Here is a 22,555-nt window from a genome sequence, read left to right as displayed (position 1 = left end):
GCTGTGCTATCGCTGCATGGAGCTGTTACTAATTAAACGTCGCCTGAATGCTGTCTACAAACGTGTCGCGCTAAGCTCGTAGCAGACTATCGAAGAATGCTGACACACGATGCAAAAACAAACCGCAGCAGTCGTTAGGTCTCATACGTTGGAGTAGAGGATTTACGTGTTTTGTCGACACTCACTGAGTAATTGGAAATTTCACAAGCATTTCGAATGCAATGCTTCCCACGTTTTCGCTCATTTCACGGTTCCGTTGGAGACGTTCTTCACCTCCTGACACAAAAAAAGGAACGCAGTCGGTAGGACTTTTCGTATTTTCTTACTTCTCAGGGAGTTGCCTACTGTGTTCCTCTTACGGCAAGCACTAGACAACCTGAACAGTTACAGGATAGAGTCATTTTTGTTATCGGCTGTACCTACATCATCACAGACTCGGAGCAATTCCATTGGCATCAGCTTCAAAACATACGCTTGCCGAAACCCGGGATCGAACCAGGGACCTTTAGATCTTCAGTCTAACGCTCTCCCAACTGAGCTATTTCGGCTCACACCTAAGTCCGCAGATTTGCGCGTCTTCGTTAACCTCTGAATCGCCGCCAATTTCACAGTCATCTTCGTCTGATAAGACATAGGGACGCTGAAAGGCGAGCAGCAGATGCAGTGAAGTACCACACACATTTCTTCTGATTCCATCATCGTAAGAAGCAAACATGTCGACTCGATTCATGTAATATTGACTTCGCTTTCTCTAGAAAACCTATGCTATATCGATGCCACGTGCAACTCGTGTGCAGAGAACGAGACACAAGAAGGAGTGAGCCTCTCTACCATGTGAGAGGCAGTATCTAGCAGATACACACGCTAAAACATTTGACTTGCGTTAGCTCATAAATTGCTACACGTAACTGTCTGCAAGCTAAAATGGACACATCTGCACTGCCCAGAGAGGCGACACTTGCACTCACACCTGGTGGACGGCAGTGTGACGAGGCGATGAGCTGTGGCTTCTGGGTGCCACTGTAGCGCTGCAGCCAATAATACTGCACATTGCCGGCGACCCACGTGTTTAGTAGTGACGCAACTGCTAGAATGCAGCTGAACGCCCATCTTTTGAGAGCTACAAAATTTCCGCAGTCGGCAGGACTCGAACCTACGCTCCCAGAGGGAATCTGATTTCAAGTCAGACGCCTTAACCACTCGGCCACGACTGCCGGTAGCAGTAGCGTCTTCCGACACGTGAAAGTGCACCTTTAGAAGCAATCCAATGGCAGAAAGCGGCGTGGCCTCACTCTTTTCTGTAGTGTTTCCATTGCCAGCACATTAGCCGTTACGAAAGTGTATTAATTTTCGCCTAGACATGGCGTTGAACCCAACACCCTTTGGTTGAAAATCAAACGCTCTACCGACTGAGCTATCGTACAGCTGTGTGGCATGCGAGTGATTCGCATGACGTAATTACTGGCTTATGGCTCCAATGGCGACTTCACCGACTTCCCACTGACGCACCGCTGACGCTAGTTTTCTGTCGTCTTAAGTGGTCGACATACTTGCAAGTAGCTGCGAGATCTTAAGAAAAGAAACGCTGCACCATTGCTTTTTCCGCACTCGAATGACCGAATTGCGATTCTTAAAAAAGAGAGAAATGAATGTTGGCTCTGTCCAACGCTTCCAAGCACGTCTGTGTACTCACGAACTCGGCGTCGACGCGAGAAAATGACGGGAGCGCACTCGTGGGCCTGCGACGGCTTTCTGCAGTCCCAGCGTCAGTGAGAGGAGAACCGGTAGCCACAGTAAGCAGCAGCCGTCGCGACACTCAGTGTTGTTAAACGGAAATTTTCGTCTTGTTGAAGATGGCGCCATCGGTTTGCAACCGCGTTCACGTGTGTGAAAATATTTGCTCCTCTTTACGCAAAATCGCACGCAGCCGGTAGGATTCGAACCTACGCTCCCAGAGGGAATCTAATTTCGAATCAGACGCCTTAACCACTCGGCCACGACTGCCCGTAGGTCGAGGTTCTCCGACACATGCAACTTCTGCGGTTTAAAGCTATGTGGCATCAGAAAACGGCGTAGCTGCATTCTTTTCCGTAGTGTTTCCACCGCTACCAGAGGAATCGCTACCAAAGTATTAAAATTTCCGCCCGAACAGGGACTTGAACCCTGGACCCTTAGGTTAAAAGCCTAATGCTCTACCGACTGAGCTATCCAGGCTCACACGACAGTAGAGAACATCCCACGATGCACAGCTGTACATTGACTCATGTCCTTCACAGCTGTGCTATCGCTGCATGGAGCTGTTACTAATTAAACGTCGCCTGAATGCTGTCTACAAACGTGTCGCGCTAAGCTCGTAGCAGACTATCGAAGAATGCTGACACACGATGCAAAAACAAACCGCAGCAGTCGTTAGGTCTCATACGTTGGAGTAGAGGATTTACGTGTTTTGTCGACACTCACTGAGTAATTGGAAATTTCACAAGCATTTCGAATGCAATGCTTCCCACGTTTTCGCTCATTTCACGGTTCCGTTGGAGACGTTCTTCACCTCCTGACACAAAAAAAGGAACGCAGTCGGTAGGACTTTTCGTATTTTCTTACTTCTCAGGGAGTTGCCTACTGTGTTCCTCTTACGGCAAGCACTAGACAACCTGAACAGTTACAGGATAGAGTCATTTTTGTTATCGGCTGTACCTACATCATCACAGACTCGGAGCAATTCCATTGGCATCAGCTTCAAAACATACGCTTGCCGAAACCCGGGATCGAACCAGGGACCTTTAGATCTTCAGTCTAACGCTCTCCCAACTGAGCTATTTCGGCTCACACCTAAGTCCGCAGATTTGCGCGTCTTCGTTAACCTCTGAATCGCCGCCAATTTCACAGTCATCTTCGTCTGATAAGACATAGGGACGCTGAAAGGCGAGCAGCAGATGCAGTGAAGTACCACACACATTTCTTCTGATTCCATCATCGTAAGAAGCAAACATGTCGACTCGATTCATGTAATATTGACTTCGCTTTCTCTAGAAAACCTATGCTATATCGATGCCACGTGCAACTCGTGTGCAGAGAACGAGACACAAGAAGGAGTGAGCCTCTCTACCATGTGAGAGGCAGTATCTAGCAGATACACACGCTAAAACATTTGACTTGCGTTAGCTCATAAATTGCTACACGTAACTGTCTGCAAGCTAAAATGGACACATCTGCACTGCCCAGAGAGGCGACACTTGCACTCACACCTGGTGGACGGCAGTGTGACGAGGCGATGAGCTGTGGCTTCTGGGTGCCACTGTAGCGCTGCAGCCAATAATACTGCACATTGCCGGCGACCCACGTGTTTAGTAGTGACGCAACTGCTAGAATGCAGCTGAACGCCCATCTTTTGAGAGCTACAAAATTTCCGCAGTCGGCAGGACTCGAACCTACGCTCCCAGAGGGAATCTGATTTCAAGTCAGACGCCTTAACCACTTTTTTTTTTTTTTTTTTTTTTTTGACGCGCAACTGATTTCCAAAATTAATCTTTCTCCTGTGAGGATGGGACCTACGACCCCTGGTTTATTAGACCAGTACTCTACCACTTTTTTTTTTTTTTTTTTTTTTTTTTTTTTGTTTTTTTTTTACCTTTTTTTTTTACCTCCTGGGTGAGAGCCAGGTATCCTAGCCACTTTTTTTTTTATTTTTTTTATTTTTATTTTTTGTTTTTTTTTTGTTTTTTTTTTTTTTTTAATGAAGTAGTGGCAGGCAGGCGGCGGCAAAGAGGGCAGGGGTCAAGAATCCTGAGGCCTGGCCTCGATGTCGCCCCCATACCAGTCACCCATTTGTATATGTGAAATTTTTTTAATTTTTTATTTTTTTTATTTATAATTTTGTTTGAACCACTTTTTTTTTTCCTCTTTTTTTTTTTATGAGGATCTACCAGAAGGGATCCATTCTTCCACCAGAACTCAATCCGTTTCTTCTAGGTGAGTGAGGCGTTAACGGCAAAAAAAAATGATGACACTATCAACTATGTTAAGCAGTGTTCGAACTAAAGTACCTTTTCTGGTTAGGATTAATAAATAAATAAATAAGAAATAAGTGATTAAAAAGGAATCTTCTCCTTTGTTGGTGCAAAATATAAGAAAACGAAAAGTGTTTGTTTTTTTCTCTAGTGTTGTCTTCACATCTTTCGTCTGTTATTGTCCTCTGCTGCTCCTCAATGATGTAGCGAATAGTCGGTTTCGCCTTACTTCGAAAGAAGGTTAAACATGCATTCATGTCTCGTGGTATAGTTTCGGGCGTTCTTTAAATATTACGTTCCCCGTCATGGCAAGGCTGACGGGTCGAGTGTCGAATCGCATATCACACAATGGTCTTGCTTAAAAAGTTGGCAAAGGTCGCCTTGTAGTTACGTTCGCGTGCGATCATGCTGTGCTGCAGGGTCAGGTATAGAACGAAATCGTCTTTGTTCTTATCGCCAGTACTAAAAATATAGTGCACTGTGTGACCTATTATCCAGTTGACAGCATTCCGCTTTGTCCTGGGAAATGGGATTGCATCAGGGTTGAGAAAGTCAGCTGGCGTTATCGCAGATGGTGAGGTCCTCTTGATGCTCGACAGTTTCTGTCGGGCGTAACCCCATATATCTTTCGTGGTACCACAGACGAAACGGTGTTCTTCGCTGTCTATGAGATTACACGTGACACACATTGGCGAGTCCTGCAAATGAATTGCATGAAGCCTGGACTGCGTCGGGATTTTTCTATTGACGGCAGCGTACCACGTCGCCTTTACTTGCGAAGGTAAGTAGGGGCTGTGGATGTTTTGCCACGTCGCGTCCCAGTTGTAGTTTGGAAATTTTTGTTCGATAACATTCCGTGATTTAGTTGCCACAAAGGAGTTGTAGATTGCCTTAACTGTCGTCAAATTCTTTTCAGAGACTGTTGTATGGACATAACTATACTCTAAGAGAAAACTCTTGAAGTGGTAGAGCGCAGTCGGTATATGGTGCACATCAATTGGCGGTTGAAGATCAGTCGGTGCGATTTCATTCAGGACAAGAGCGGTCAGACTGGTCGGTGACTGTTTCCATAGCTTGTAAGTTTTGCAGAAATAAAGAGCTTTCGCTTTCTTGTGTACATCGATGAGACTGAGTCCGCCATCTCGCGTTGGGAGTGTCAAGGTGTCATATCGAACTTTAAAGATCTGGCCACGACATACAAAGTGTCCAAGCGCGGACAGCATGTATTTGGCTATATCGGTGGGGATGGGCAAAACTTGAGCCACATAATTGATTTTGGCAGTGATATAAATATTGGCCAATTCAACCTTTTGAAGCTCGTCCAATTTCCTGACGCTATGTAACTTCGCACAAGCACGAATTTTGTTGAGCAATTGCTTATAATTGGCGGCAATGGTGTGGCGGATGGTGTTCCGAAAATCGACACCGAGACACGTCATCCTAGTGATCTCTTTAAGCTGGCCATGACCGATCGCGCCTATGCCTTGCCCAACGTTCATGATCCCTGATTTCGTCCAATGCAGTTTCGCACCAGATGCCTTTTCATATTGTGAGATGATCAGGAGACCCCTCTCGACCTCATTGACATTCATAGCTAGGAAGGTAACATCATCAGCGTAAGCTCGGCACACTATCTTCTGCCCGTGTATGTGGAGTCCTTGTAAACGTTCCGTCAAGGTGACTAGCAGCGGTTCGATCGCAATGGCAAACAGCGCCATCGACATAGGGCAGCCCTGCCTAACAGAACTGTTTATCGGGACGGCGCGACTTGGCTGACCGTTAACGACAAGTTTGGATGTACTATTCCGTAACAATTTCTGTATGATGCTGATGAACTGCGGAGGAAAACCCAGAGTCTGCATTATCTGGAAAAGGTAAGGATGGTTCACTCTGTCGAAAGCCTGTGCGAAATCTAAAGTTACGATAGCACATCGGATTTTGCAAGCGTCCGCAACAGAAATCACATCTCGATAGTCTGATAATGTCTGATATATAGCTCTGTCCTTTCCAACACTCGTTTGATGTGATCCAATGACGGTATGCATCACAGTTTTCATTCTCGTTGCGAGAATGCGAGCAAAAATTTTGTAGTCGCTGTTGAGCAACGTAATGGGTCGCAAAGTTGCGACGGTGTTATTGCTCGTCCGTTTCGGGAGTAAGACCACAAGTCCTTCACTGAATGGCGGAGGAATGGGCATGTCCGGTTGGAGAAGTTCGTTGCAGAGCACCGTCAGCTTTGTCTTCAGTTGTGGCCAGAAGACTTGATAAAGTTCCACCGGGAGACCGTCACATCCGGGAGATTTGTTTTTTGGACTGTGGAACACCACATCTTCCAGTTCATCTTCCGTTACATCGGTGACGAGTTCGGCTACATCCGCAGGGCTAAGCCTGTGCGTTAAGCTGCTCCGGAACTCTGCAAGGGCTTCGTCGTCGGTAGGTTTATTGGACATCAAGTCAGTGTAATAAGTTTGAACGGCGTCTCTGATATCGTGTTGCCGAGTTAGAATCGTGCCGTCTTCGGATTGTAGTTCAGTTAAGATCTTTGTCCGTGCTCGTTTAGTTTCACGTATCAGGTGATAAATGGATGGCTGTTCGCCTTTTGCCATAGTCGAAACCCGACCTCTAATTTTGTAACCTTCCATCTGTTTTCGTTTCAAAAGTAATATTTTTGCTTGCAGTCTTTTAATGCGGGGGTAGTTGTCAATCACAGTGGCATCAAGAGTATATAAGTCTCGAAGACATTGATAATAAAACTCCATCGTTCTCTTAAACCACCAGTTCTTATTCCGGGAATATTGTATCATGGATTTACGAATTTTCGGTTTAGCGCATTCGAGCCACCATTGCAATGCCGAGCCGTACGTACTGAATTTGGCTTCACTTTCATTCCACGCTCGAGTGAAGGCTTCTCTGCATTCAGGATCGTCTAAATGTGCAACATTTAGTTTCCATAGTCCTTTGCCTCGGTAGGTTTCCTGTTTCCCCAAATTCAGCGTGCAAATATAAGCCGCATGGTCGGAGAAACTGGTTGGCCAGACCTCAGTTTGTAAAATTCGCTGTCTGAGAGTGTCCGATACGTAAATGCGGTCCAATCTACTCGCTGAATGATTCGTGACGTGAGTAAAACCAGGTGTTGTACCAAACTTGTGCTCCCACGTATCGACTAAACGTAAATCCTTGACGATCTGTTCTAATTCAATCGATTTATTGAAATGCGGCGTCTGATCTTTGGCGTTAAGTACACAGTTAAAATCTCCCGCCAATATTAGGTGGTCACATTGTGTTGCAAAAAGCGGAAGTATTTCTTCCTTGAAAAAGTCCGCTCGGCGTCGCCTATTAGTTGAGCCGGATGGTGCATACAGATTTAGGAGTCTAACATTATTGATAGTCACGCCAATTCCCCTACAACTTATGAGTCGTTCTACATTCTGGACGATAATTCCTTCTTTCGTGAGAATAGCGGTGCCTAAATCAGAACCGTGTCCCGGATTGGCCGTCACATTATAACCGGGAATGTGGTCCAAAGCAATGTCGGCGACCTCCTGAAGCAAGAGGATATCAATGTCGGCGGCGTATAAGAGGTCTACGATGTTGTCGAGTTTGAGGGAACTGCGGATTTTATTTATATTTAATGTACCAATTTTATACGCCTGCTGATCAGTCATTCACGCTCTTACGAGAGTAAGAAGGAATCGGCGCCGTTTTAAAAGAAGTCAGAGTCCTCTTCTTTGTTTGCCTGCCGTGGATCCAGTAACTTATCATCATGTGCCGGTTCTATTGCCGTAGAAGGCTGTTCGGGAAATCGGGAAGTGACTGGAATATCAGTTGCATCAGCGTCCATGTGTTCGACCTCTGGTTCCGCCGCCCAGTCTATAGTGCTGGGGTTCTTGGACGCAAGAGGATGATGTTGTCGTTGTTCTTTTAAACAATGATCAACATCGTCACTGCACATGGGAGACACCTGGCCGGTAGCATCGCGAGAGGGCTCAGTTAGCGTGATTGCACGATCTTCATCCCGCAGGTGTGCAGAAGTTAGCGCCTGTTGTCGGGAGGATTCTGGTGATTTTGCACTGACTTTGTCCATGATTTGCTGCACCTTTCCCCGCAACGACGCCGCCGCCTCTTCCGCACCCTGGCGGGCGATTCTGCGTTTCTTGTTCTTCCGCGGGGATTTAGCAGGTGGACAACGCTCATCGGAATCCGAGATTTCATGGTGGGGTTGTGGGGAACGACATTCAGCAGTCACAGTCCTGACCTGCGTCTCTGAGGAGGTGGAATTTTGTTCTGTTGACAGAGTCGGGGGCTGCGCTACGGAATCAACCACGTCACTCACACTCAGGTGTTGCTCTTGTCGCTCAGAAATGTCAACAAGTTGCTCGGCCGTTGGAGGAAGGGTTGGTTGGGGGCGAATGTCTACTTCGGTATCCATGGGCAGTTGGTCGGTCGGTTGGCCGCGAGCCACCGAAGCGTAAGTGGTGGACAAAATAGTCATCTCCGCGGACTTCACCGCTTCACCTGTCGGCAGCTGCACAACACGTCTTTGAATACATTCAGAACGAATATGACCTGGAGAATTGCAAGCTGCACACGTTCGTGGTTGACCATCATAAATTACGATACCTCGATAACCGCAAACGTTAATGTAAGACGGAATATGTCGTAATAAGTCCACCTTCAACTGCCTGACACCGTTCAAAACCGGATATTTGTGAGCACCGGACCATTTTTCTGCAAAATTACTGAGGACCTTCCCAAAGGGTGCAATAACAAGATTGATCGCATCTGTAGGAACTTCAAAGGGTAGCTCAAAAATTCGAATTGTTCGAATACCAAGTCCCACATGATCGACAGTAACTTCGCCAATATTTCCATCACTGTGTTTAAACTTAAGCTTACCACCGGTATTATTGACAACTCGTTCGCATAACTCAGGGTTTTTCAGCTTCAAGTACATCACACTACTCACAATTGACAAGTGAAAACCAACAGTATCTTCAAACGGAACTTGAACAACTTCCTCTAACCAATCCTCAATTTCGAAAGATTTAGGTCGAGCAAAACGTCGATCAAAGGTAAATTTCAGAGTGTCCTTTCTACTAAGTTGAGCCATTACTGCATTTTCGAACGTTGACAGAATATCTAACTACTGCGAAGCGCCGGCGAAAACGCACAGACTTACACAGCGGATGTAAACAAAGCCAGCCGCAGAGCGAAGCACAGCACGACGAACCGCTCGCCACCGCCGCTGCAGGCAGACTGAACCACTCGGCCACGACTGCCGGTAGCAGTAGCGTCTTCCGACACGTGAAAGTGCACCTTTAGAAGCAATCCAATGGCAGAAAGCGGCGTGGCCTCACTCTTTTCTGTAGTGTTTCCATTGCCAGCACATTAGCCGTTACGAAAGTGTATTAATTTTCGCCTAGACATGGCGTTGAACCCAACACCCTTTGGTTGAAAATCAAACGCTCTACCGACTGAGCTATCGTACAGCTGTGTGGCATGCGAGTGATTCGCATGACGTAATTACTGGCTTATGGCTCCAATGGCGACTTCACCGACTTCCCACTGACGCACCGCTGACGCTAGTTTTCTGTCGTCTTAAGTGGTCGACATACTTGCAAGTAGCTGCGAGATCTTAAGAAAAGAAACGCTGCACCATTGCTTTTTCCGCACTCGAATGACCGAATTGCGATTCTTAAAAAAGAGAGAAATGAATGTTGGCTCTGTCCAACGCTTCCAAGCACGTCTGTGTACTCACGAACTCGGCGTCGACGCGAGAAAATGACGGGAGCGCACTCGTGGGCCTGCGACGGCTTTCTGCAGTCCCAGCGTCAGTGAGAGGAGAACCGGTAGCCACAGTAAGCAGCAGCCGTCGCGACACTCAGTGTTGTTAAACGGAAATTTTCGTCTTGTTGAAGATGGCGCCATCGGTTTGCAACCGCGTTCACGTGTGTGAAAATATTTGCTCCTCTTTACGCAAAATCGCACGCAGCCGGTAGGATTCGAACCTACGCTCCCAGAGGGAATCTAATTTCGAATCAGACGCCTTAACCACTCGGCCACGACTGCCCGTAGGTCGAGGTTCTCCGACACATGCAACTTCTGCGGTTTAAAGCTATGTGGCATCAGAAAACGGCGTAGCTGCATTCTTTTCCGTAGTGTTTCCACCGCTACCAGAGGAATCGCTACCAAAGTATTAAAATTTCCGCCCGAACAGGGACTTGAACCCTGGACCCTTAGGTTAAAAGCCTAATGCTCTACCGACTGAGCTATCCGGGCTCACACGACAGTAGAGAACATCCCACGATGCACAGCTGTACATTGACTCATGTCCTTCACAGCTGTGCTATCGCTGCATGGAGCTGTTACTAATTAAACGTCGCCTGAATGCTGTCTACAAACGTGTCGCGCTAAGCTCGTAGCAGACTATCGAAGAATGCTGACACACGATGCAAAAACAAACCGCAGCAGTCGTTAGGTCTCATACGTTGGAGTAGAGGATTTACGTGTTTTGTCGACACTCACTGAGTAATTGGAAATTTCACAAGCATTTCGAATGCAATGCTTCCCACGTTTTCGCTCATTTCACGGTTCCGTTGGAGACGTTCTTCACCTCCTGACACAAAAAAAGGAACGCAGTCGGTAGGACTTTTCGTATTTTCTTACTTCTCAGGGAGTTGCCTACTGTGTTCCTCTTACGGCAAGCACTAGACAACCTGAACAGTTACAGGATAGAGTCATTTTTGTTATCGGCTGTACCTACATCATCACAGACTCGGAGCAATTCCATTGGCATCAGCTTCAAAACATACGCTTGCCGAAACCCGGGATCGAACCAGGGACCTTTAGATCTTCAGTCTAACGCTCTCCCAACTGAGCTATTTCGGCTCACACCTAAGTCCGCAGATTTGCGCGTCTTCGTTAACCTCTGAATCGCCGCCAATTTCACAGTCATCTTCGTCTGATAAGACATAGGGACGCTGAAAGGCGAGCAGCAGATGCAGTGAAGTACCACACACATTTCTTCTGATTCCATCATCGTAAGAAGCAAACATGTCGACTCGATTCATGTAATATTGACTTCGCTTTCTCTAGAAAACCTATGCTATATCGATGCCACGTGCAACTCGTGTGCAGAGAACGAGACACAAGAAGGAGTGAGCCTCTCTACCATGTGAGAGGCAGTATCTAGCAGATACACACGCTAAAACATTTGACTTGCGTTAGCTCATAAATTGCTACACGTAACTGTCTGCAAGCTAAAATGGACACATCTGCACTGCCCAGAGAGGCGACACTTGCACTCACACCTGGTGGACGGCAGTGTGACGAGGCGATGAGCTGTGGCTTCTGGGTGCCACTGTAGCGCTGCAGCCAATAATACTGCACATTGCCGGCGACCCACGTGTTTAGTAGTGACGCAACTGCTAGAATGCAGCTGAACGCCCATCTTTTGAGAGCTACAAAATTTCCGCAGTCGGCAGGACTCGAACCTACGCTCCCAGAGGGAATCTGATTTCAAGTCAGACGCCTTAACCACTCGGCCACGACTGCCGGTAGCAGTAGCGTCTTCCGACACGTGAAAGTGCACCTTTAGAAGCAATCCAATGGCAGAAAGCGGCGTGGCCTCACTCTTTTCTGTAGTGTTTCCATTGCCAGCACATTAGCCGTTACGAAAGTGTATTAATTTTCTCCTAGACATGGCGTTGAACCCAACGCCCTTTGGTTGAAAATCAAACGCTCTACCGACTGAGCTATCGTACAGCTGTGTGGCATGCGAGTGATTCGCATGACGTAATTACTGGCTTATGGCTCCAATGGCGACTTCACCGACTTCCCACTGACGCACCGCTGACGCTAGTTTTCTGTCGTCTTAAGTGGTCGACATACTTGCAAGTAGCTGCGAGATCTTAAGAAAAGAAACGCTGCACCATTGCTTTTTCCGCACTCGAATGACCGAATTGCGATTCTTAAAAAAGAGAGAAATGAATGTTGGCTCTGTCCAACGCTTCCAAGCACGTCTGTGTACTCACGAACTCGGCGTCGACGCGAGAAAATGACGGGAGCGCACTCGTGGGCCTGCGACGGCTTTCTGCAGTCCCAGCGTCAGTGAGAGGAGAACCGGTAGCCACAGTAAGCAGCAGCCGTCGCGACACTCAGTATTGTTAAACGGAAATTTTCGTCTTGTTGAAGATGGCGCCATCGGTTTGCAACCGCGTTCACGTGTGTGAAAATATTTGCTCCTCTTTACGCAAAATCGCACGCAGCCGGTAGGATTCGAACCTACGCTCCCAGAGGGAATCTAATTTCGAATCAGACGCCTTAACCACTCGGCCACGACTGCCCGTAGGTCGAGGTTCTCCGACACATGCAACTTCTGCGGTTTAAAGCTATGTGGCATCAGAAAACGGCGTAGCTGCATTCTTTTCCGTAGTGTTTCCACCGCTACCAGAGGAATCGCTACCAAAGTATTAAAATTTCCGCCCGAACAGGGACTTGAACCCTGGACCCTTAGGTTAAAAGCCTAATGCTCTACCGACTGAGCTATCCGGGCTCACACGACAGTAGAGAACATCCCACGATGCACAGCTGTACATTGACTCATGTCCTTCACAGCTGTGCTATCGCTGCATGGAGCTGTTACTAATTAAACGTCGCCTGAATGCTGTCTACAAACGTGTCGCGCTAAGCTCGTAGCAGACTATCGAAGAATGCTGACACACGATGCAAAAACAAACCGCAGCAGTCGTTAGGTCTCATACGTTGGAGTAGAGGATTTACGTGTTTTGTCGACACTCACTGAGTAATTGGAAATTTCACAAGCATTTCGAATGCAATGCTTCCCACGTTTTCGCTCATTTCACGGTTCCGTTGGAGACGTTCTTCACCTCCTGACACAAAAAAAGGAACGCAGTCGGTAGGACTTTTCGTATTTTCTTACTTCTCAGGGAGTTGCCTACTGTGTTCCTCTTACGGCAAGCACTAGACAACCTGAACAGTTACAGGATAGAGTCATTTTTGTTATCGGCTGTACCTACATCATCACAGACTCGGAGCAATTCCATTGGCATCAGCTTCAAAACATACGCTTGCCGAAACCCGGGATCGAACCAGGGACCTTTAGATCTTCAGTCTAACGCTCTCCCAACTGAGCTATTTCGGCTCACACCTAAGTCCGCAGATTTGCGCGTCTTCGTTAACCTCTGAATCGCCGCCAATTTCACAGTCATCTTCGTCTGATAAGACATAGGGACGCTGAAAGGCGAGCAGCAGATGCAGTGAAGTACCACACACATTTCTTCTGATTCCATCATCGTAAGAAGCAAACATGTCGACTCGATTCATGTAATATTGACTTCGCTTTCTCTAGAAAACCTATGCTATATCGATGCCACGTGCAACTCGTGTGCAGAGAACGAGACACAAGAAGGAGTGAGCCTCTCTACCATGTGAGAGGCAGTATCTAGCAGATACACACGCTAAAACATTTGACTTGCGTTAGCTCATAAATTGCTACACGTAACTGTCTGCAAGCTAAAATGGACACATCTGCACTGCCCAGAGAGGCGACACTTGCACTCACACCTGGTGGACGGCAGTGTGACGAGGCGATGAGCTGTGGCTTCTGGGTGCCACTGTAGCGCTGCAGCCAATAATACTGCACATTGCCGGCGACCCACGTGTTTAGTAGTGACGCAACTGCTAGAATGCAGCTGAACGCCCATCTTTTGAGAGCTACAAAATTTCCGCAGTCGGCAGGACTCGAACCTACGCTCCCAGAGGGAATCTGATTTCAAGTCAGACGCCTTAACCACTCGGCCACGACTGCCGGTAGCAGTAGCGTCTTCCGACACGTGAAAGTGCACCTTTAGAAGCAATCCAATGGCAGAAAGCGGCGTGGCCTCACTCTTTTCTGTAGTGTTTCCATTGCCAGCACATTAGCCGTTACGAAAGTGTATTAATTTTCTCCTAGACATGGCGTTGAACCCAACACCCTTTGGTTGAAAATCAAACGCTCTACCGACTGAGCTATCGTACAGCTGTGTGGCATGCGAGTGATTCGCATGACGTAATTACTGGCTTATGGCTCCAATGGCGACTTCACCGACTTCCCACTGACGCACCGCTGACGCTAGTTTTCTGTCGTCTTAAGTGGTCGACATACTTGCAAGTAGCTGCGAGATCTTAAGAAAAGAAACGCTGCACCATTGCTTTTTCCGCACTCGAATGACCGAATTGCGATTCTTAAAAAAGAGAGAAATGAATGTTGGCTCTGTCCAACGCTTCCAAGCACGTCTGTGTACTCACGAACTCGGCGTCGACGCGAGAAAATGACGGGAGCGCACTCGTGGGCCTGCGACGGCTTTCTGCAGTCCCAGCGTCAGTGAGAGGAGAACCGGTAGCCACAGTAAGCAGCAGCCGTCGCGACACTCAGTATTGTTAAACGGAAATTTTCGTCTTGTTGAAGATGGCGCCATCGGTTTGCAACCGCGTTCACGTGTGTGAAAATATTTGCTCCTCTTTACGCAAAATCGCACGCAGCCGGTAGGATTCGAACCTACGCTCCCAGAGGGAATCTAATTTCGAATCAGACGCCTTAACCACTCGGCCACGACTGCCCGTAGGTCGAGGTTCTCCGACACATGCAACTTCTGCGGTTTAAAGCTATGTGGCATCAGAAAACGGCGTAGCTGCATTCTTTTCCGTAGTGTTTCCACCGCTACCAGAGGAATCGCTACCAAAGTATTAAAATTTCCGCCCGAACAGGGACTTGAACCCTGGACCCTTAGGTTAAAAGCCTAATGCTCTACCGACTGAGCTATCCGGGCTCACACGACAGTAGAGAACATCCCACGATGCACAGCTGTACATTGACTCATGTCCTTCACAGCTGTGCTATCGCTGCATGGAGCTGTTACTAATTAAACGTCGCCTGAATGCTGTCTACAAACGTGTCGCGCTAAGCTCGTAGCAGACTATCGAAGAATGCTGACACACGATGCAAAAACAAACCGCAGCAGTCGTTAGGTCTCATACGTTGGAGTAGAGGATTTACGTGTTTTGTCGACACTCACTGAGTAATTGGAAATTTCACAAGCATTTCGAATGCAATGCTTCCCACGTTTTCGCTCATTTCACGGTTCCGTTGGAGACGTTCTTCACCTCCTGACACAAAAAAAGGAACGCAGTCGGTAGGACTTTTCGTATTTTCTTACTTCTCAGGGAGTTGCCTACTGTGTTCCTCTTACGGCAAGCACTAGACAACCTGAACAGTTACAGGATAGAGTCATTTTTGTTATCGGCTGTACCTACATCATCACAGACTCGGAGCAATTCCATTGGCATCAGCTTCAAAACATACGCTTGCCGAAACCCGGGATCGAACCAGGGACCTTTAGATCTTCAGTCTAACGCTCTCCCAACTGAGCTATTTCGGCTCACACCTAAGTCCGCAGATTTGCGCGTCTTCGTTAACCTCTGAATCGCCGCCAATTTCACAGTCATCTTCGTCTGATAAGACATAGGGACGCTGAAAGGCGAGCAGCAGATGCAGTGAAGTACCACACACATTTCTTCTGATTCCATCATCGTAAGAAGCAAACATGTCGACTCGATTCATGTAATATTGACTTCGCTTTCTCTAGAAAACCTATGCTATATCGATGCCACGTGCAACTCGTGTGCAGAGAACGAGACACAAGAAGGAGTGAGCCTCTCTACCATGTGAGAGGCAGTATCTAGCAGATACACACGCTAAAACATTTGACTTGCGTTAGCTCATAAATTGCTACACGTAACTGTCTGCAAGCTAAAATGGACACATCTGCACTGCCCAGAGAGGCGACACTTGCACTCACACCTGGTGGACGGCAGTGTGACGAGGCGATGAGCTGTGGCTTCTGGGTGCCACTGTAGCGCTGCAGCCAATAATACTGCACATTGCCGGCGACCCACGTGTTTAGTAGTGACGCAACTGCTAGAATGCAGCTGAACGCCCATCTTTTGAGAGCTACAAAATTTCCGCAGTCGGCAGGACTCGAACCTACGCTCCCAGAGGGAATCTGATTTCAAGTCAGACGCCTTAACCACTCGGCCACGACTGCCGGTAGCAGTAGCGTCTTCCGACACGTGAAAGTGCACCTTTAGAAGCAATCCAATGGCAGAAAGCGGCGTGGCCTCACTCTTTTCTGTAGTGTTTCCATTGCCAGCACATTAGCCGTTACGAAAGTGTATTAATTTTCTCCTAGACATGGCGTTGAACCCAACGCCCTTTGGTTGAAAATCAAACGCTCTACCGACTGAGCTATCGTACAGCTGTGTGGCATGCGAGTGATTCGCATGACGTAATTACTGGCTTATGGCTCCAATGGCGACTTCACCGACTTCCCACTGACGCACCGCTGACGCTAGTTTTCTGTCGTCTTAAGTGGTCGACATACTTGCAAGTAGCTGCGAGATCTTAAGAAAAGAAACGCTGCACCATTGCTTTTTCCGCACTCGAATGACCGAATTGCGATTCTTAAAAAAGAGAGAAATGAATGTTGGCTCTGTCCAACGCTTCCAAGCACGTCTGTGTACTCACGAACTCGGCGTCGACGCGAGAAAATGACGGGAGCGCACTCGTGGGCCTGCGACGGCTTTCTGCAGTCCCAGCGTCAGTGAGAGGAGAACCGGTAGCCACAGTAAGCAGCAGCCGTCGCGACACTCAGTATTGTTAAACGGAAATTTTCGTCTTGTTGAAGATGGCGCCATCGGTTTGCAACCGCGTTCACGTGTGTGAAAATATTTGCTCCTCTTTACGCAAAATCGCACGCAGCCGGTAGGATTCGAACCTACGCTCCCAGAGGGAATCTAATTTCGAATCAGACGCCTTAACCACTCGGCCACGACTGCCCGTAGGTCGAGGTTCTCCGACACATGCAACTTCTGCGGTTTAAAGCTATGTGGCATCAGAAAACGGCGTAGCTGCATTCTTTTCCGTAGTGTTTCCACCGCTACCAGAGGAATCGCTACCAAAGTATTAAAATTTCCGCCCGAACAGGGACTTGAACCCTGGACCCTTAGGTTAAAAGCCTAATGCTCTACCGACTGAGCTATCCGGGCTCACACGACAGTAGAGAACATCCCACGATGCACAGCTGTACATTGACTCATGTCCTTCACAGCTGTGCTATCGCTGCATGGAGCTGTTACTAATTAAACGTCGCCTGAATGCTGTCTACAAACGTGTCGCGCTAAGCTCGTAGCAGACTATCGAAGAATGCTGACACACGATGCAAAAACAAACCGCAGCAGTCGTTAGGTCTCATACGTTGGAGTAGAGGATTTACGTGTTTTGTCGACACTCACTGAGTAATTGGAAATTTCACAAGCATTTCGAATGCAATGCTTCCCACGTTTTCGCTCATTTCACGGTTCCGTTGGAGACGTTCTTCACCTCCTGACACAAAAAAAGGAACGCAGTCGGTAGGACTTTTCGTATTTTCTTACTTCTCAGGGAGTTGCCTACTGTGTTCCTCTTACGGCAAGCACTAGACAACCTGAACAGTTACAGGATAGAGTCATTTTTGTTATCGGCTGTACCTACATCATCACAGACTCGGAGCAATTCCATTGGCATCAGCTTCAAAACATACGCTTGCCGAAACCCGGGATCGAACCAGGGACCTTTAGATCTTCAGTCTAACGCTCTCCCAACTGAGCTATTTCGGCTCACACCTAAGTCCGCAGATTTGCGCGTCTTCGTTAACCTCTGAATCGCCGCCAATTTCACAGTCATCTTCGTCTGATAAGACATAGGGACGCTGAAAGGCGAGCAGCAGATGCAGTGAAGTACCACACACATTTCTTCTGATTCCATCATCGTAAGAAGCAAACATGTCGACTCGATTCATGTAATATTGACTTCGCTTTCTCTAGAAAACCTATGCTATATCGATGCCACGTGCAACTCGTGTGCAGAGAACGAGACACAAGAAGGAGTGAGCCTCTCTACCATGTGAGAGGCAGTATCTAGCAGATACACACGCTAAAACATTTGACTTGCGTTAGCTCATAAATTGCTACACGTAACTGTCTGCAAGCTAAAATGGACACATCTGCACTGCCCAGAGAGGCGACACTTGCACTCACACCTGGTGGACGGCAGTGTGACGAGGCGATGAGCTGTGGCTTCTGGGTGCCACTGTAGCGCTGCAGCCAATAATACTGCACATTGCCGGCGACCCACGTGTTTAGTAGTGACGCAACTGCTAGAATGCAGCTGAACGCCCATCTTTTGAGAGCTACAAAATTTCCGCAGTCGGCAGGACTCGAACCTACGCTCCCAGAGGGAATCTGATTTCAAGTCAGACGCCTTAACCACTCGGCCACGACTGCCGGTAGCAGTAGCGTCTTCCGACACGTGAAAGTGCACCTTTAGAAGCAATCCAATGGCAGAAAGCGGCGTGGCCTCACTCTTTTCTGTAGTGTTTCCATTGCCAGCACATTAGCCGTTACGAAAGTGTATTAATTTTCTCCTAGACATGGCGTTGAACCCAACGCCCTTTGGTTGAAAATCAAACGCTCTACCGACTGAGCTATCGTACAGCTGTGTGGCATGCGAGTGATTCGCATGACGTAATTACTGGCTTATGGCTCCAATGGCGACTTCACCGACTTCCCACTGACGCACCGCTGACGCTAGTTTTCTGTCGTCTTAAGTGGTCGACATACTTGCAAGTAGCTGCGAGATCTTAAGAAAAGAAACGCTGCACCATTGCTTTTTCCGCACTCGAATGACCGAATTGCGATTCTTAAAAAAGAGAGAAATGAATGTTGGCTCTGTCCAACGCTTCCAAGCACGTCTGTGTACTCACGAACTCGGCGTCGACGCGAGAAAATGACGGGAGCGCACTCGTGGGCCTGCGACGGCTTTCTGCAGTCCCAGCGTCAGTGAGAGGAGAACCGGTAGCCACAGTAAGCAGCAGCCGTCGCGACACTCAGTATTGTTAAACGGAAATTTTCGTCTTGTTGAAGATGGCGCCATCGGTTTGCAACCGCGTTCACGTGTGTGAAAATATTTGCTCCTCTTTACGCAAAATCGCACGCAGCCGGTAGGATTCGAACCTACGCTCCCAGAGGGAATCTAATTTCGAATCAGACGCCTTAACCACTCGGCCACGACTGCCCGTAGGTCGAGGTTCTCCGACACATGCAACTTCTGCGGTTTAAAGCTATGTGGCATCAGAAAACGGCGTAGCTGCATTCTTTTCCGTAGTGTTTCCACCGCTACCAGAGGAATCGCTACCAAAGTATTAAAATTTCCGCCCGAACAGGGACTTGAACCCTGGACCCTTAGGTTAAAAGCCTAATGCTCTACCGACTGAGCTATCCGGGCTCACACGACAGTAGAGAACATCCCACGATGCACAGCTGTACATTGACTCATGTCCTTCACAGCTGTGCTATCGCTGCATGGAGCTGTTACTAATTAAACGTCGCCTGAATGCTGTCTACAAACGTGTCGCGCTAAGCTCGTAGCAGACTATCGAAGAATGCTGACACACGATGCAAAAACAAACCGCAGCAGTCGTTAGGTCTCATACGTTGGAGTAGAGGATTTACGTGTTTTGTCGACACTCACTGAGTAATTGGAAATTTCACAAGCATTTCGAATGCAATGCTTCCCACGTTTTCGCTCATTTCACGGTTCCGTTGGAGACGTTCTTCACCTCCTGACACAAAAAAAGGAACGCAGTCGGTAGGACTTTTCGTATTTTCTTACTTCTCAGGGAGTTGCCTACTGTGTTCCTCTTACGGCAAGCACTAGACAACCTGAACAGTTACAGGATAGAGTCATTTTTGTTATCGGCTGTACCTACATCATCACAGACTCGGAGCAATTCCATTGGCATCAGCTTCAAAACATACGCTTGCCGAAACCCGGGATCGAACCAGGGACCTTTAGATCTTCAGTCTAACGCTCTCCCAACTGAGCTATTTCGGCTCACACCTAAGTCCGCAGATTTGCGCGTCTTCGTTAACCTCTGAATCGCCGCCAATTTCACAGTCATCTTCGTCTGATAAGACATAGGGACGCTGAAAGGCGAGCAGCAGATGCAGTGAAGTACCACACACATTTCTTCTGATTCCATCATCGTAAGAAGCAAACATGTCGACTCGATTCATGTAATATTGACTTCGCTTTCTCTAGAAAACCTATGCTATATCGATGCCACGTGCAACTCGTGTGCAGAGAACGAGACACAAGAAGGAGTGAGCCTCTCTACCATGTGAGAGGCAGTATCTAGCAGATACACACGCTAAAACATTTGACTTGCGTTAGCTCATAAATTGCTACACGTAACTGTCTGCAAGCTAAAATGGACACATCTGCACTGCCCAGAGAGGCGACACTTGCACTCACACCTGGTGGACGGCAGTGTGACGAGGCGATGAGCTGTGGCTTCTGGGTGCCACTGTAGCGCTGCAGCCAATAATACTGCACATTGCCGGCGACCCACGTGTTTAGTAGTGACGCAACTGCTAGAATGCAGCTGAACGCCCATCTTTTGAGAGCTACAAAATTTCCGCAGTCGGCAGGACTCGAACCTACGCTCCCAGAGGGAATCTGATTTCAAGTCAGACGCCTTAACCACTCGGCCACGACTGCCGGTAGCAGTAGCGTCTTCCGACACGTGAAAGTGCACCTTTAGAAGCAATCCAATGGCAGAAAGCGGCGTGGCCTCACTCTTTTCTGTAGTGTTTCCATTGCCAGCACATTAGCCGTTACGAAAGTGTATTAATTTTCTCCTAGACATGGCGTTGAACCCAACGCCCTTTGGTTGAAAATCAAACGCTCTACCGACTGAGCTATCGTACAGCTGTGTGGCATGCGAGTGATTCGCATGACGTAATTACTGGCTTATGGCTCCAATGGCGACTTCACCGACTTCCCACTGACGCACCGCTGACGCTAGTTTTCTGTCGTCTTAAGTGGTCGACATACTTGCAAGTAGCTGCGAGATCTTAAGAAAAGAAACGCTGCACCATTGCTTTTTCCGCACTCGAATGACCGAATTGCGATTCTTAAAAAAGAGAGAAATGAATGTTGGCTCTGTCCAACGCTTCCAAGCACGTCTGTGTACTCACGAACTCGGCGTCGACGCGAGAAAATGACGGGAGCGCACTCGTGGGCCTGCGACGGCTTTCTGCAGTCCCAGCGTCAGTGAGAGGAGAACCGGTAGCCACAGTAAGCAGCAGCCGTCGCGACACTCAGTATTGTTAAACGGAAATTTTCGTCTTGTTGAAGATGGCGCCATCGGTTTGCAACCGCGTTCACGTGTGTGAAAATATTTGCTCCTCTTTACGCAAAATCGCACGCAGCCGGTAGGATTCGAACCTACGCTCCCAGAGGGAATCTAATTTCGAATCAGACGCCTTAACCACTCGGCCACGACTGCCCGTAGGTCGAGGTTCTCCGACACATGCAACTTCTGCGGTTTAAAGCTATGTGGCATCAGAAAACGGCGTAGCTGCATTCTTTTCCGTAGTGTTTCCACCGCTACCAGAGGAATCGCTACCAAAGTATTAAAATTTCCGCCCGAACAGGGACTTGAACCCTGGACCCTTAGGTTAAAAGCCTAATGCTCTACCGACTGAGCTATCCGGGCTCACACGACAGTAGAGAACATCCCACGATGCACAGCTGTACATTGACTCATGTCCTTCACAGCTGTGCTATCGCTGCATGGAGCTGTTACTAATTAAACGTCGCCTGAATGCTGTCTACAAACGTGTCGCGCTAAGCTCGTAGCAGACTATCGAAGAATGCTGACACACGATGCAAAAACAAACCGCAGCAGTCGTTAGGTCTCATACGTTGGAGTAGAGGATTTACGTGTTTTGTCGACACTCACTGAGTAATTGGAAATTTCACAAGCATTTCGAATGCAATGCTTCCCACGTTTTCGCTCATTTCACGGTTCCGTTGGAGACGTTCTTCACCTCCTGACACAAAAAAAGGAACGCAGTCGGTAGGACTTTTCGTATTTTCTTACTTCTCAGGGAGTTGCCTACTGTGTTCCTCTTACGGCAAGCACTAGACAACCTGAACAGTTACAGGATAGAGTCATTTTTGTTATCGGCTGTACCTACATCATCACAGACTCGGAGCAATTCCATTGGCATCAGCTTCAAAACATACGCTTGCCGAAACCCGGGATCGAACCAGGGACCTTTAGATCTTCAGTCTAACGCTCTCCCAACTGAGCTATTTCGGCTCACACCTAAGTCCGCAGATTTGCGCGTCTTCGTTAACCTCTGAATCGCCGCCAATTTCACAGTCATCTTCGTCTGATAAGACATAGGGACGCTGAAAGGCGAGCAGCAGATGCAGTGAAGTACCACACACATTTCTTCTGATTCCATCATCGTAAGAAGCAAACATGTCGACTCGATTCATGTAATATTGACTTCGCTTTCTCTAGAAAACCTATGCTATATCGATGCCACGTGCAACTCGTGTGCAGAGAACGAGACACAAGAAGGAGTGAGCCTCTCTACCA

General features: G+C 47.9%; 28 non-coding genes across 28 annotated transcripts; all 28 read right to left on the bottom strand.

Annotated features, from left to right (window-relative positions):
* Positions 1–475: 475 nt before the first annotated feature.
* Positions 476–548, bottom strand: Trnaf-gaa (transfer RNA phenylalanine (anticodon GAA)). The gene has a single exon. It is a non-coding gene; the product is annotated as a tRNA-Phe (tRNA).
* Positions 549–1,132: 584 nt separating this feature from the next.
* Positions 1,133–1,214, bottom strand: Trnas-uga (transfer RNA serine (anticodon UGA)). Its single transcript has one exon. It is a non-coding gene; the product is annotated as a tRNA-Ser (tRNA).
* A 708-nt stretch (positions 1,215–1,922) lies between these two features.
* Trnas-cga (transfer RNA serine (anticodon CGA)) lies at positions 1,923–2,004 on the bottom strand. Its single transcript has one exon. It is a non-coding gene; the product is annotated as a tRNA-Ser (tRNA).
* A 137-nt stretch (positions 2,005–2,141) lies between these two features.
* Positions 2,142–2,214, bottom strand: Trnak-uuu (transfer RNA lysine (anticodon UUU)). Its single transcript has one exon. It is a non-coding gene; the product is annotated as a tRNA-Lys (tRNA).
* Positions 2,215–2,750: 536 nt separating this feature from the next.
* Trnaf-gaa (transfer RNA phenylalanine (anticodon GAA)) lies at positions 2,751–2,823 on the bottom strand. The gene has a single exon. It is a non-coding gene; the product is annotated as a tRNA-Phe (tRNA).
* A 7,171-nt stretch (positions 2,824–9,994) lies between these two features.
* On the bottom strand, positions 9,995–10,076 carry Trnas-cga (transfer RNA serine (anticodon CGA)). The gene has a single exon. It is a non-coding gene; the product is annotated as a tRNA-Ser (tRNA).
* A 137-nt stretch (positions 10,077–10,213) lies between these two features.
* Trnak-uuu (transfer RNA lysine (anticodon UUU)) lies at positions 10,214–10,286 on the bottom strand. The gene has a single exon. It is a non-coding gene; the product is annotated as a tRNA-Lys (tRNA).
* Positions 10,287–10,822: 536 nt separating this feature from the next.
* Trnaf-gaa (transfer RNA phenylalanine (anticodon GAA)) lies at positions 10,823–10,895 on the bottom strand. The gene has a single exon. It is a non-coding gene; the product is annotated as a tRNA-Phe (tRNA).
* A 584-nt stretch (positions 10,896–11,479) lies between these two features.
* Trnas-uga (transfer RNA serine (anticodon UGA)) lies at positions 11,480–11,561 on the bottom strand. Its single transcript has one exon. It is a non-coding gene; the product is annotated as a tRNA-Ser (tRNA).
* Positions 11,562–12,269: 708 nt separating this feature from the next.
* On the bottom strand, positions 12,270–12,351 carry Trnas-cga (transfer RNA serine (anticodon CGA)). The gene has a single exon. It is a non-coding gene; the product is annotated as a tRNA-Ser (tRNA).
* A 137-nt stretch (positions 12,352–12,488) lies between these two features.
* On the bottom strand, positions 12,489–12,561 carry Trnak-uuu (transfer RNA lysine (anticodon UUU)). The gene has a single exon. It is a non-coding gene; the product is annotated as a tRNA-Lys (tRNA).
* A 536-nt stretch (positions 12,562–13,097) lies between these two features.
* On the bottom strand, positions 13,098–13,170 carry Trnaf-gaa (transfer RNA phenylalanine (anticodon GAA)). Its single transcript has one exon. It is a non-coding gene; the product is annotated as a tRNA-Phe (tRNA).
* A 584-nt stretch (positions 13,171–13,754) lies between these two features.
* On the bottom strand, positions 13,755–13,836 carry Trnas-uga (transfer RNA serine (anticodon UGA)). The gene has a single exon. It is a non-coding gene; the product is annotated as a tRNA-Ser (tRNA).
* Positions 13,837–14,544: 708 nt separating this feature from the next.
* On the bottom strand, positions 14,545–14,626 carry Trnas-cga (transfer RNA serine (anticodon CGA)). Its single transcript has one exon. It is a non-coding gene; the product is annotated as a tRNA-Ser (tRNA).
* A 137-nt stretch (positions 14,627–14,763) lies between these two features.
* Trnak-uuu (transfer RNA lysine (anticodon UUU)) lies at positions 14,764–14,836 on the bottom strand. Its single transcript has one exon. It is a non-coding gene; the product is annotated as a tRNA-Lys (tRNA).
* Positions 14,837–15,372: 536 nt separating this feature from the next.
* Positions 15,373–15,445, bottom strand: Trnaf-gaa (transfer RNA phenylalanine (anticodon GAA)). The gene has a single exon. It is a non-coding gene; the product is annotated as a tRNA-Phe (tRNA).
* A 584-nt stretch (positions 15,446–16,029) lies between these two features.
* On the bottom strand, positions 16,030–16,111 carry Trnas-uga (transfer RNA serine (anticodon UGA)). The gene has a single exon. It is a non-coding gene; the product is annotated as a tRNA-Ser (tRNA).
* A 708-nt stretch (positions 16,112–16,819) lies between these two features.
* Trnas-cga (transfer RNA serine (anticodon CGA)) lies at positions 16,820–16,901 on the bottom strand. Its single transcript has one exon. It is a non-coding gene; the product is annotated as a tRNA-Ser (tRNA).
* A 137-nt stretch (positions 16,902–17,038) lies between these two features.
* On the bottom strand, positions 17,039–17,111 carry Trnak-uuu (transfer RNA lysine (anticodon UUU)). Its single transcript has one exon. It is a non-coding gene; the product is annotated as a tRNA-Lys (tRNA).
* A 536-nt stretch (positions 17,112–17,647) lies between these two features.
* Positions 17,648–17,720, bottom strand: Trnaf-gaa (transfer RNA phenylalanine (anticodon GAA)). Its single transcript has one exon. It is a non-coding gene; the product is annotated as a tRNA-Phe (tRNA).
* A 584-nt stretch (positions 17,721–18,304) lies between these two features.
* Trnas-uga (transfer RNA serine (anticodon UGA)) lies at positions 18,305–18,386 on the bottom strand. The gene has a single exon. It is a non-coding gene; the product is annotated as a tRNA-Ser (tRNA).
* Positions 18,387–19,094: 708 nt separating this feature from the next.
* Positions 19,095–19,176, bottom strand: Trnas-cga (transfer RNA serine (anticodon CGA)). The gene has a single exon. It is a non-coding gene; the product is annotated as a tRNA-Ser (tRNA).
* A 137-nt stretch (positions 19,177–19,313) lies between these two features.
* Trnak-uuu (transfer RNA lysine (anticodon UUU)) lies at positions 19,314–19,386 on the bottom strand. Its single transcript has one exon. It is a non-coding gene; the product is annotated as a tRNA-Lys (tRNA).
* A 536-nt stretch (positions 19,387–19,922) lies between these two features.
* On the bottom strand, positions 19,923–19,995 carry Trnaf-gaa (transfer RNA phenylalanine (anticodon GAA)). The gene has a single exon. It is a non-coding gene; the product is annotated as a tRNA-Phe (tRNA).
* Positions 19,996–20,579: 584 nt separating this feature from the next.
* On the bottom strand, positions 20,580–20,661 carry Trnas-uga (transfer RNA serine (anticodon UGA)). The gene has a single exon. It is a non-coding gene; the product is annotated as a tRNA-Ser (tRNA).
* A 708-nt stretch (positions 20,662–21,369) lies between these two features.
* On the bottom strand, positions 21,370–21,451 carry Trnas-cga (transfer RNA serine (anticodon CGA)). Its single transcript has one exon. It is a non-coding gene; the product is annotated as a tRNA-Ser (tRNA).
* A 137-nt stretch (positions 21,452–21,588) lies between these two features.
* On the bottom strand, positions 21,589–21,661 carry Trnak-uuu (transfer RNA lysine (anticodon UUU)). The gene has a single exon. It is a non-coding gene; the product is annotated as a tRNA-Lys (tRNA).
* Positions 21,662–22,197: 536 nt separating this feature from the next.
* On the bottom strand, positions 22,198–22,270 carry Trnaf-gaa (transfer RNA phenylalanine (anticodon GAA)). The gene has a single exon. It is a non-coding gene; the product is annotated as a tRNA-Phe (tRNA).
* Positions 22,271–22,555: the final 285 nt, after the last annotated feature.

Source organism: Schistocerca gregaria, unplaced genomic scaffold (genome assembly GCF_023897955.1).
Source record: "Schistocerca gregaria isolate iqSchGreg1 unplaced genomic scaffold, iqSchGreg1.2 ptg001165l, whole genome shotgun sequence".
NCBI lineage: Eukaryota > Metazoa > Arthropoda > Insecta > Orthoptera > Acrididae > Schistocerca > Schistocerca gregaria.
Note: the sequence above shows the minus strand (reverse complement) of the source record. Positions and strands in the feature narration are given on the sequence as shown.